Source organism: Triturus cristatus, chromosome 1_2 (assembly GCF_964204655.1).
Source record: "Triturus cristatus chromosome 1_2, aTriCri1.1, whole genome shotgun sequence".
Lineage (NCBI taxonomy): Eukaryota > Metazoa > Chordata > Amphibia > Caudata > Salamandridae > Triturus > Triturus cristatus.
The window spans coordinates 537,038,598-537,052,759 of NC_140580.1; positions in this window are offsets into that span (position 1 = coordinate 537,038,598).

Here is a 14,162-nt window from a genome sequence, read left to right on the forward strand (position 1 = left end):
TCACAAGATTCTGCATTCTTGACTAAGTTTTGCTAGTTAGAATTACCCAATCTATGCCCGGGAACCCAACCATAATAAACCGAGCTTCCAGTTTTTCTTCCACTTCTGTATGATGAACAGCCCTTGACACAACGCAGTGCGTCCCTGACCAAAACACTTGGCTCTAACAGTATGAAATACAGAACAACAGTCAAGCCAAATGTTTTCATTAAAACACACTGAATGAGCAAACGCACCTGCCTTGTGCATTCATATGCAGCAAACTGCTGAACACATAAGTATTTACATATGAACTTAATATTACCGAATTCATTGTATAATGATGATTGCTTACGACTCGTCACATATAAATAAATCTTTTGCCCACCTCCTCATTTGTAATTGTGTCTGAGATCTTCCCTAAAGGCTGTATTTGCTATGCATAGTGCAATGGAATGTATTACACAGCTTTTAACTGCAAGCCCTGCTACACAAAGAAAAGTCTCCAAAGCCTTCAGTTAACCGTAGTAGGCCAGGGTTCTTCTTTGGTCCACGTGGCATAGCGAATAACCCATATCTGGTGGGTGACTGTGCAAGGAAGCAGCCATCAGTTCTATTGGACTGTCCATAGTATCCCTCTGGTCCTTCAGTCACCATCATTTTGACTCCCCATTGATCTGCTATTGAGCAGTGGACTTGTATATCCACGCAGTGTACTTCGAGGGAGATGTTTTTGTTGCGCAGGGCTCGCCCGCTGGTGTTACTACTGCTTTGTCAAGGCCACAAGCTTACTACACATACATGCCCCTGAAAAGGCAAAAAATCTGAGAACAAAGAGGCTCCGAATTTAGAGCCCACTACATATTAGAACATTGGAATGTGGAACACTCCATTGTAGACAATGGAGTGCTCCATGCTTCTACGGGCCGCTAAAGGCCCGCAGAGCAACATTCCAAAGTCTTACAAAGGCCTCTCGGAGCTCGAGGGGATTTAAATCCCCTCGAGCTTCGAGAAGCCTTTGTTTAATTTGTTAGAACATTCTGCCCTCTAGTGGCAGAATGTTCTAATAGCCTTATAGCCCTTCGTAGCAGGGCTATACCGCTATTAAAGTCCCGCTGCTTTTGTTAAAGTCCCTCGCCTTCCGCTTGGGCCTTTAACGCTGCAGCGGGCCTTTAATAGCCGGTATAGCCCGCTACGGCGGGCTATAAGGCTATATTAATGTTTTACAGGATATCCATTATCCTCCAGGACCGAAAAATAATTTGGAGCTTTACTAGAACATAACGTGTCTATTTTCAAAATGAATGCCCACCCTTGCAGCATCTTGGCACTGAAACACTGAAGTTTATTGGGTTAAGGTCTGTCCACTCTTTCTACACAGCTCTCATTGGTAATTATTCCTAGCATCTTCCTTACCATATCTTTGAAATATTGTCACTGTGACTAATTGCCATCTCCGGGCGTGGCTTTTTCTTTCATCTTTAGCAGCACAACAACATTTCCACTGGCCAAGCATAGTCGCAACAAAGGTAACACAAGATCCCTTTCTTGTATCATACCAGCTCCGGTACCTCAACCTTGTGCCATTGGCAAGCAGTAGATCCCCTAACACCTGAGCCCTAACACCTGAGCCCTAACACCTGAGCCCTAACACCTGAACCCAAACACCTGAGCCCTAACACCTGAGCCCTAACACCTGAGCACTAACACCTGAACCCTAACACCTGAACCCTAACACCTGAGCCCTAACACCTGAGCCTTAACACCTGGTTCTGCTCCAGTTCTACTCGAAAAGGTTGTATCTTTGTTCACACCTGGGGTTGTTTTAACACTGGAAGCAAAGGAGTGCAACTGCAGTATTGTTCTTGAGATCTTCTGAGATCCTTACTGCGGGGCATGTTACCAAGAAACGGCGTAAAAATTATTGCCGCTTTAGCAGCAGGAAATTGTCGCTAAAAGCGGCGATACTGAGCTTGATAATATGCCGCAGAGAATTCCCATAGAAGCCCAGGTTCTGGTGTCAACATGGGCTTCTATTGGAACTCTCTGCGGCATATTATCAAGCCCATTATCGCCGCTTTAGTGGCAGTTTTCTGCCGCTAAAGCGGCGATCATGTTAACGCCGTGCTTGATAATATGCCCCCAACTCCTTTTAGAAAAAACAATCGCAACTGGCAGTCCGAGCATTGATGGCAGGTACTACAGGCAGTCATATTGTTGGACCAAAAGAAAAAGCTCCTGTCTGATGGGATGAGAACGGAGATGGACACCATGACCTGTGGGTGGCAAGAAATGCTGTAATATTCAAATACTGTGGTTTCTGTGCCTGACATTAGGCCATTTTCTGAGCCATACTCCGCCCCCAGAAGGACACCACATTTCTTTCCTTACTGCTTTACGAGTAAAGAAACCAAGTTCTGGACAGCTGGCTTGTGGTGTCTCCAAACAGGGCATCAACTGGAGTGCTGCAAAAATGTCAACCTCATTCCCAGGTTCTTCTTCATACTACTGTTTAAATGTACCGAAAACAGTTTACCATTCATCTTAGAGGTGGCGTTTGCCAATCTGGGTATGAACAACTTCACATGGAGGACTATTTTTGCTACAAAGTTGAGCTTCCCCAGCAAGCACTGTGCAGCTTCTCATGCAGAGTATTTCATTTGCTAACTCAGCCTTGATTCCATGATTGTACTGCTAAATATTGATATTGAAAATATGGAGATATAGAAATATTGAAGCCAAAATGGCTGCACCATAATGGCAACAACCGCGTGCTTACTTTTAAAATAAAACTATTGAGTGCAAAATATCACAATACAAAAATATCGAAACCCAAAATATATATAACAATAATGTAGAGTTTATAAATCAATATTAAAATACCCAAAATATAAAAAAATATAAAAAAACAAAATGTAAATTGAAGTCCTGATATATTGTTAAAATATTAAATGCATTTAATTAAAATTAAATGTAAACTTCAAAAATCTTTATTCCATGCGCAACTCTTACAGTAGGTGATACTGAATCTTCTTGACATGAAACTTGCAATAAAGTTGATTATTAAAAAAAACTTTAAAAGACCTACAAACGTATTTATTAAATATTTAATAAATATAAAATAAATGAATGCAATTATTCTATAAATATATATATATATATATTATATATATATATATATATATATATATTACCTACTGGCAGCCGCCAGTAGGTAGTTATAGTTAGGACCTATTTTCCATAGGAAATCCGCAACATTCTATTTGGAATAATGTTGGCGCCGATTGACGAATCTTCGCGAAATTTTCCAAACTTTTGGCCAGCTCCTGTCCGCTCCTATCCTGAAAATTTCACGGTGATTCGTCAAGCGGGGGTCGAGAAAAAAGGGGGGTTCCAAAACACGTTTTCCCCATGCATTTTCCCATAGGACCTGTTGACGCAGCTACAGCCCGAACTGCTGAACGGAATTACACCAAATTTGGCAAAGAGGTAGTCCTCAGTTCAGACTCGTGCCTTTTGCTTAAATGGTGTAAATCCGTTCAGTAGTTCCTGAGAAAATTAGAGTTAAAAAGATATATATATCTGGGCGGAGCCTAACCACACATCTCATCGTGAGATCTGATTGGCTGTCAGTACTTTATCCAAGAAGTGTTGGCAGCCATCTTGGGTCCAATATACATGATAGCACCTCATTAAAAAGCATTGCAGTTAATAGAAGGTTTTAAGACTTTAGTTACATTATAAATCATTTGTTGATGGTATCATACTCATTTTAGGAATTGAGGTGTGTTCTGAGGTGATTTTACCATGTGAAAAAGCCTTCTGCTGTGATATCATGAATCATGTTTGAGAGAAAACTATTTTCTCATGCTTCTCCCAGAGAGGTTTGGACGGTGATATATAAGCTAAACTGAGAGCATATTTTCTGTAAATTCACTTTATCTTTCTCAGTCATGTGAGAATGAAGTCTGACATTCTCAGTAAAACATGTACATCCAACAAGGGCAGAGACTGTCAGTTGATTCCTTTGTGTTCTACTGCAGCTTCCCAGAGTGTTCTAAAGAACAACTAGAGCGCTAACAGTCCTACTTATGACAAACGTATGGCACACCTGAAGCCATCTTGGTTGGAATAAAGTGGTAACTCTTAAAACATTTAATTTGAAAAGGAACAAAATGAGGGGGTTCATTTTGCCATAGAAAGTATGATTAGTGCTGCAGAAAGAAAAATTAGGGCACATTTTGAGTGATTTCTCAAATCCTCTTCTATTTCATAAAAAAATTCTGACATGCAGACTGAAACATGCACTTTCAATACCAGCAGCAGACTTCCCTGGTGAGCAGTAGCTTTACTACAGTGATCTGATAAGCAACTAGAGTGCTAACATTCTGAATTTATGGCAAATGTGTGACACATCTGAATGCCTTCTTGATGGAATCAAAGTAAAAAACTGAAATTATTTCCTACTGAGGAGACTGTAGTAAATGAGGAAATTAGGAAACATCATAACAAATAAGTCTCCCAAAATGGCCACCAGAGACAAAAGAGCCCAAATATCACCCAGATGTAGCCCAAGAATAGCCCAATGACAGAATGTCCCAGAGTGTTCTTAAGAACAACTAGAGCGCTTACTGTCTTACTTATGACAAAAGTGTGGCACACCTGAAGCCATCTTGATTGGAATAAACTGGTAACACTTAAAACATTTAATTTAAAAAGGAACACAATGAGGGGGTTCATGTTGCCATAGAAATTATCATTAGTGCTGCAGAAAGAAAAATTAGGGCACATTTTGACTTCGCAAATCCTCTTCTATTTCGTAAACAAATTCTGACATGCAGACTGAAACATGCACTTTGAATACCAGCAGCAGACCTACCTGGTGAGCAGTACTTTTACTACAGTGATCTAATGAGCAACTAGAGTGCTAACATTCAGAATTTATGGCAAATGTGTGACACATCTGAATGCCTTCTTGATCGAACGAAAATAAAAAACTGAAAGTATTCCCACTGAGGAGACTGCAGTAAATGAGGAAATTAGAAAACTTCATAACAACTAAATCTCCCAAGATGGCCACCAGAGACAAAAGAGCTCAAATGTAGCCCAAATATCACCCAGATGTAGCCCAAGTATAGCCCAATGACAGAATGTCCCAGAGTGTTCTTAAGAACAACTAGAGCGCTTACTGTCTTACTTATGACAAAAGTATGGCACACCTGAAGCCATCTTGATTGGAATAAACTGGTAACACTTAAAACATTTAATTTAAAAAGGAACACAATGAGGGGGTTCATTTTGCCATAGAAATTATGATTAGTGCTGAAGAAAGAAAAATTAGGGCACATTTTGAGTGACTTCTCAAATCCTCTTCTATTTCATTAAAAAATTCTGATATGCAGACTGAAACATGCACTTTTAATACCAGCAGCAGATTTCCGTGGTGAGCAGTAGCTTTACTACAGTGATCTAATGAGCAACTAGAGTGCTAACATTCAGAATTTATGGCAAATGTGTGACATATCTGAATACCTTCTTGATGGAATCAAAGTAAAAAACTGAAAGCATTTCCTACTGAGGAGACTGCAGTAAATGAGGAAATTAGGAAACTTCATAACAAATAAATCTCCCAAGATGGCCACCAGAGACAAAAGAGCCCAAATGCAGCACAAATATCACCCAGATGTAGCCCACATGTAGCCCAATGACAGAAGTGCAAAACACTTATTTTTTGTGTATTTGCAGTTTTATATAGTGCAGACTTGTCAGGCATTGGAGTGCTTTACATGAGCATTGGTCACATCACACAAGATCAAATTCATTTTGGTTGTAGACATGGGGAGATTAAGTGATCACAGAATGTTGAGCTGAAGCAGAAACTCCAACCTGGTTCCCCAGTTGCAAAGTCTGCAGCTCTGGAAGTAACACCACATCCTCTCCCCTAGGTGCAACATTTAATCAAGTGGTCAACTGGATAAAAAAACATAAAGATTACAAATAATTTAAAAGTTCTTTGTCGCTATTTGAAAACTCAGAAAAGATGTCCTCATTTTAGTTTTTTAGAGCACTAACCATAATTTTGATGCAAATAAGACCCTGTCATATATGTAATTTCTAAAGGAAATACTCTAGGTATTACAGTTTTGATTACATCAAGATGACGTCAGGCGTTTCACACTTTTGTAATAAATATAGAATGTTAGCAATCTAGTTGTTCATTAGGATACTGTTGAGAGGCAGAGGCCAGGGGCACGGACTCTGAAAATTGAAGGCAAGTAGGAGAGTGCAGAGGCAACAATTTGACCACACTGGGCAGGCAGGAAGGGCAGTGGCAGCGCAACAGACTATGGACGGCAGTGGAAAGGGGGGCAGGGGCAACAAACCAACAATACAGGACTGGCAAGAGAGGCTGTGGCAATATAATAGACCATTGTGGGCTGAAGGAAGAGGCAGTGGTAGTACAACCATACATGCCAACAGACCCGTTTCAGCCAGGAAACGTCCAATGTTTTTAAGCTCAAATGGGCTTTATTTGATCTGTCTCCTGTCTACAATCTCGTCTTTTTCAATGTAACTCAAAGGGAAAAATCAATACCCCAGTATTTTTTCCAAATCTCCCTCTTACCAAGTTCAAAATGTTCGCAAGTATGGTACATTGGATCATGGTAGGCAGGAGGAATTGGGGTAGGGACATGGACTCGTATAACAGAGGACAGGAGGGACATGGAGAGGTGCACCAAACTGACCCTACAGGGCAGGCATCAGGGTTTGCAGCAGCACTATACACCACACAGCGCATGCGGGACGTGAGTGCCGCACAACAATCCATAGAAAGCGATAGGGAGGGGACAGGACCATGCACATGGACAACAGAGAACATAGGGGAAAGAGGCAATGGTAGCTAGCTGACCATAATGGACAGACAGGAGAGAAAGCTGCAGCATAACAGACCATAAAGGGCAGGAGGGACGGATCAGGGGCATTACAATGGAACAGAGAAGCCAGGAGGGAGGGAATAGGGGTCTGCACGTGGAAACAGAGGGTTGGGGCAAGGGGGCAGGGCAGGAGCAGCAAGATGACCATGGAGGTCAGGCAGGATGGGCACTAGAAACAAGACACACCATGGAGAGCAACAATGAGACTATGATGGCATACACACAGACCATGGAGGGAAGGTGGGAGGGGGTCAGGGCAGCTAGCTGACCACATAGGGAAGGTGGGAGAGTCCATGGCAGCACAGAAGACCATGCATGGCAAGCGGGAGGGTTAGTGGCAGCACAATGGCTATGATGGACAAGAAGGAGGGTGCAGGGGCATGCACAAAGGACCATGGAGGATAGAAGGGTGGGTCAGGACCTGGGCACAGACAAGAGAGTTCAGGGGAAGGGGCCTCACAACAGTCCGCGCGGAACAGGCAGGAGGAGCAGTTGCAGCACAACAGACCAGGGAGGGCAGAAGGGTGTGGCAGTAAAATGGACCATGGAGGACAGGAGTAAGGGGATAGGGGCATGGCTTGTGGACAGGCAGGGTGGAGGTGGCAGGGACAGGTTACAGTCATCTGACAATGCTAGGCAGGTGGGAGGGGAGTGGCAGCTCAACAGAACACTCAGAGTAGATAGGAGTGGCAGGTCCATGGAACATGGTGGGCAAAAAGGATGGAGCAGGGGAATGCACAAAGACATCGGAGGGCAGGGGAAAGGAGAATAGGGGCAGCAAGCTATGCACTGAGGCTAAGCAGGAGGTCAATGATGGGCCATAGAATTGGGCAATGGAGGGCAGGAGGAGTGGACTGGTACATCATGCTAAACGGAGGGCAGTGGCAGCACATCAGACCATGCATGGCAGGAGGGAGGAGGCTAGTCCATGGATTCAGACAACAGAGGATAGGGAGGAGGTGTATGGGGCAGAAAGCAAACTGTTCAGAGAAGGTGGGTATTAGGAACTTTATTGTTTTTAAAATGTGTGTCTGTGCGAACTACTTAAAATATGAACAAGTATGCAGCATAATCTCACTTTTATTCAGGAAGAAGAGGACATTTGTGACTGTGACTGTGGGCTCACTTGGCAGAAACACCCCTGACCCTCCACCCCCCATCGCAAAATGTAATGCCCGTGAAAAGGATAGGTGGACACAGTGTTATATAGAACATAGTCCTGAGAGCACGATTGAAAATGAAAACTAGATATAGTATATGGTATAAACTATGCACCAAAAAGTGTGATATATGATGAACTGGGGCGTGAAATATAATATGCAATACATTGTGCGCAATGACAGATTCATTGGAGAGCGCAAGATAGCACAGGCACTAGCGCGTGCTATGCGATATGCGCCTTGGAGTGTAATATGCACAGGGCAGTGTTGTGTAACCTAACTAGTCTCTAAAGTTGTAATATAAATTATGTCCTGGGGAGTGTAACGTTGCATATGCACTGTGACAAAGATATGGATCCCAGATTGTAATATGTATGGCATAGCGCTGTGCGTTATAACATAGGCATCGAGGAAGGCACGTTAGATGGGGCAATATAACCCGTGCGAAGGCAAGTGTGCCATGACATTTTCACAGGGTGGTGTTACAGTGCACATGGGCTAAAGAGTGTCATAGCATATGCACTAGCTGGTGGAATACAACACAGAGGTGTGAGGCAATTGGGGGGCACTGGTGGGTGTAACACAGCATTGGGCTCAGCCAGGAGCACGCTGTGACTCTCAAGTGAGGTTCGTCTCCTTTCCAGAGAGTAAAATAAAAAGTATTACACATCCGGCGGTGGATGTGTGTTTTATTTACCGTGAGGGAGGTTTCTTGCATAGTTTGGTCAAATTTTTGTCGAATCCCCTTTGAATGGCTTGGTGTGGGTGTATATTAAATGTGCCAGTCAATAGCTACCCATGTTTGTATAAATAAACGACAATGGTGTCTACTTAGAGAGTACCCCCCGGCGGGGGCGCCGGGATTAGGCACGGTAGGGTGTCAGACACGTCAGAGCTTCACTAGCGGTGTAAATACATTCCATGTGGATTCATTCTGTGCATAGTCGCCTTTTAATGAATATCACGCAAATCGTCATGATGATAGGTACATACGGTTTGTCCAGCATGTCCTAGGTGTTTCTATAAATATATATATTTTTTAAATAATAAAAAACAAAGGCCGGCCCCGGGGGATGGGGTCCCCGGGGCCATAAGTGGTCTGAGGAGGGGGCAAGGCAGCCCCCTCCTAAAGATTTTTTTTTAAAAAAGGCCATGACCCGGGGGTTGGGGTCCCCGGGGCCGATTAAGGCTTTAGGAGGGCCAAATTAATTTTTTTCAACAACAAAAAATTAAGGTGCAGGCCATGGGGGATGGGGTCCCCAGAGCCAGTAAATTAGAAAAAGAAGGGGGGCCACACAACCCTCCTTCTTAAAAAAATAAAATAAATAAAAGACCGGCATCGCGCTGGAGGCCACGCCCCTTCCTTGCAGCACTCTGCAAACGCGCCCCCTGGCCAGTTGTAAGTTGGGGAATTAATTCCCCTTCAATACTGAGGGTCCCTGAGGGCCAACTAGCCCAACAGGTATCTCCAGTATGCGCCAGGGAGCTGCGTTGCAGACAGGTGTTCTCAGGCCATGCCCCTTTTTACACCTTTATGCAACGCAGCTCTGTGGCGCTTACTGGAGGTACCTAGTGGGCTACTTTGACCCTAGGGACCCTTAGGATTCAAGGGGACTTAATCTCTCAACTTAGAACGGCCACAGGGCGCGTTTACACAGTGGTGAAGTGAGGGGACGGGGCCTGAGGTGACGTGTGCAAACACGCCCTGTGGCGCGTTTTAAGTTGGGGAAATAATTCCCTTTCAAGCCTGAGGGAGCCTGGGGGTCAACTTGCCCACCAGGTGCTTCCAGTAAGCGCCACTGCCCTGCGTTGCAGAGAGGTGGTGCATGCCGTGCCCCTTTTTACACCTCTCTGCAATGGCGCATACTGGACGTACCTAGTGGGCTATTTTGCCCCTAGGGATCCTCAGGATTCAAGGGGACTTAATCTCTCAACTTAGAACGGCCACAGAGCGTGTTTACACAGTGGGGAAGGGAGGGGACGGACCTGAGGTGACGTGTGCAAACACGCCCTATGGCGCGTTTTAAGTTGGGGAAATAATTCCCCATCAATCCTGAGGGCCCCTGGGGGCTAACTAGCCCACCAGGTGCTTCCAGTAAGCGCCGCTGAGCTGCATTGCAGAGAGGTGGTCCAGGCCGTGCCACTTTTTACATCTCTCTGCAACGCAGCTCTGTGGCGCTTACTGGAGGTACCTAGTGGGCTAGATGGACCCTAGGGACCCTCAGGATTCAAATGAACGTAATCTCCCTACTAAAAACGTCCACAGGGCGTATTTACACAGTGGTTAAGGGAGGGGACGGGGCCTGAGTTAACGTGTGCAAACAAACCCTGTGGCGCGTTTTAAGTTGGGGAAATAATTCCCCTTCAATCCTGAGGGACCCTGGGGGCCAACTAGCCCACCAGGTGCTTCCAGTAAGCGCCACTGCGCTGCGTTGCAGAGAGGTGGTCTAGGCCGTGCCCCTTTTTACATCTCTCTGCAATGCAGCTCTGTGGCGCTTACTGGAGGTACCTAGTGGTCTAGTTGGACCCTAGGGACCCTCAGGATTCAAGGGGACTTAATCTCCCAACTTAAAACGGCCACAGGGCGTGTTTACTGTTTACACAGTGGGGAAGTGAGGGGACGGGGCCTGAGGTGACGTGTGCAAACACACCCTGTGGCGCGTTTTAAGAGGTAGTTTTAATCCCCTGCCCTATTATATAATAGGGGCTTACAGAGGAGGTCATGCTGATCACAGGGGGACCCCAACGCATAGTGTTCCCTAGTGTATGTAGGTGTTTTCACTGTATTCTGAGTGTCTTTTAACATAGCACTGGCTCTAGGACTGGTTAGTCAGACTCAGTTACCACCAGTATCCGTCTGAAAAGTTGAGGGTACAGGATGATTTTGCAACAAGGCTTCTTTCTGCTCTTCTGTGTGTTCTTTCTGCACGTTATCCTTCTTCCTGCACTTTTCTTCGTCTTTGAGGACTTCTGTTGCTTCTTTCTGCATTTCTTTTTTTTCTTTCTGTGTGTTTTTTCTTCTTTCTTCACGTGTCCTATCTCTGTAGGCATACTTAGAAATTAGCATTTAAAAAACCTTTGAAATTCACTGAACAAACCATAGGTTTCAGGCACTTTATAGTTAGGAATTAGCATTTAAAAAACCTTAGAAATTCACTGAAAAAACCATAGGTTTCAGGGGCGTTATAGTTAGCTGGACTTTTCACTCGTACAAAACCATTGAAATTCCCCCGTTATAGTTAGTTCAGCTAACTATAACTTGCGCGCCCGCAATGCACTGCTGATGACGTCACATATTACATCACTCATGACATGGTCAGTGACATCACTCATGACATCACTGATGAAATCTCAAATGACATCACTCATGACATCATCCTTGTGTTAGAGTGGCAGACCTCCTCTCCCCCTAATATAACCTTTGATACACACATTCAAAAATAGAAACTAACATTTTCAAAACAATGGACATACCAATATCAGTTACAACAACCTATTCAGTAATTCTAAGATCCACATACACATCCACGCATTCACCAACAGTCCTATACAGTCACTCATAGATGTACTCACTCATCATATGTACTCATACACCTATACATCCTGTTACACAATGCCACTCATCTATAGTTACTCACACACATAGTCACTCATGTTAATAAAGAATCAAGCATCCATTTACTTGCATATACAGTTATACACACACCACCACACTTACTTTTACAGAAACTTACACATACTGGGGGGCATATGCATCAAACGATTTTTTAATCGCAAACGCTGCGATTCACAAAATTACAGCGTTTGCGATAAAAAAATCGCTAATCGGGATGTATGAGCCAATATCCCATCGCATAATTAAGGAATTGCTAATTTAGCGATTTCTTAATTTTGCGTAAGCATTTAAGAAATCGCAAATTGCGATTTCTTAAATGATATGTAACACGCACCCAAGTTGTGTGATTTATCCTTAATAAATCGCAAATTATCACCAACTTCTAGTTGGTGGTAATTTGCGATTTCCTTTCAAAATGCACTTTTTTGAATTCTACAATGTGCCACGTGGCGCACATACATGCCCTTAGGGCATGTATGTGCGCCATATGCACACACATGCTCATTTCAGGGGTGCATCAGGGTGTCATCATGACACCCTTGCACCTTTGAAATTATTCTCAAATTGCGATTAGCAAATTGCGAATCGCTATTTGAGAATTACTTCCCATTCATTCCTATGGGTCTCCTGGCCCATAAAAATGAATGGGCAGGTATTCCTTAATTGCGATTTCGCAATTTGCTAATCGCAATTAAGGAATTTTAAGAAATCGCAAAAGTTTTGCGATTTTTTAAATACATCCCGTTTTGCAATTCTCGAATAGCGATTATTTAAAAATCGCTATTTGAGAATCGCAAATGGTGATGTTGATAAATATGCCCCTTAGTCTTTTAAACAATCACGTATAGAAACACATACTTATTCATACAGGAACTCTTTCAATCTCTCACTCTCACATATACTCACTTATATACACCAATAGTCACATATACTAGTTTAAAACATATGTAGTTACTAATAAAGACACTATTGAGACAGTCATTCAGTCACTAACACACCCATGCACACACTCATCCACCCATACAGTCCTGCATACATGCTGTCTTCAACACATACAAACAGTGAGTCACTCATTCATGCACCTATGCACTACGTAATACACCCCACCGAACCATACAGACACTCAGACACTCATACTAATACTCAAAAAACCAACTAATAACCTATATAGACACTCATGTAGCTACTCACCAACCCATGCAGCCACTGATACACAAAGTGAGAGCCTGATACAGATATTTACATATTTAAACATTACTCACTAAGCCATGTATTCACTAAGATACACTTAATCAGTCAGTTATACAATCAATTTTTCAAAAACAAATCATCCATTTAGACACTTATATACCCATTTATTCTTCCATCGACCTTGAGATATACATATATAAAACATATGTAATTTTCAGAAAAACACACATTCACTGGATGATGTCATCAGTGATGTCATTTGAGATGTCATCAGTGATGTCATGAGTGATGTCACTGACCATGTCATGAGTGATGTAATATGTGACGTCATCAGCAGTGCATTGCGGGCGCGCGAGTTATAGTTAGCTGAACTAACTATAACGGGGGAATTTCAATGGTTTTGTACGAGTGAAAATTCCAGCTAACTATTACGCCCCTGAAACCTATGGTTTTTTCAGTGAATTTCTAAGGTTTTTTAAATGCTAATTCCTAACTATAACGTGCCTGAAACCTATAGTTTTTTCAGTGAATATATATATATATATATATATATATATATGTAAAACACTTTTTCACAGTTTGACTTCACCACGCATGCATTTGCGTTGTAAAGGCATGTGTGGTAAAGTCATATTTGAAGTGAAAGTTTGCGGGGTAATAGTATCGGGGAGCAATTGCATTTTCGTTGTGAAAAATGCCGAGTGATGGTATGCGGGATGAAAGTATGCAGGATAACGTGGTATATTCTTTCTCAGCATACCTCTCAGCTGGTTTGAGACACGCTGAGTAATCTGTTTCTTGCCAAGGGGCGGGTTTTCTCTGACGCAAATCTCTGCTGGATTGAGTCGCGCAGTGATCATCGGCAGCACCAGGCATCATCTCTGCTGACCTGGTGCATGCCTTTAGGCAGCATTGCTCAGGATCATCGGAAGCGCCGTTCTTCGGCTCTGCCTGGTGCACGCATTTGTTTTAGGCCACATTTCTCCCGACGCACACTTAAACGGAGCATGACACGTTGGGAGAATCTTTAAAGAAAGATAGTTGGGGTAGGGCCCATCGTGGGGCTGACGCCCTACGTCCTACCATCATCGCAGCTGGTTTACACAGCTGCTCGCTTGAGACACCGTGACATACCTGGACTCTTGACAGTTGTAGCGTCTCTAGCGATCAGCTGTTGTTGAAATGCACATTTGGGTTTTCATTTGCTCAAATCTTTAAATTGAGCTGTTTTTGTGGGCCTTTTGGCCTTTTTATGCATTTTAATGGAGTTTATAAATATTT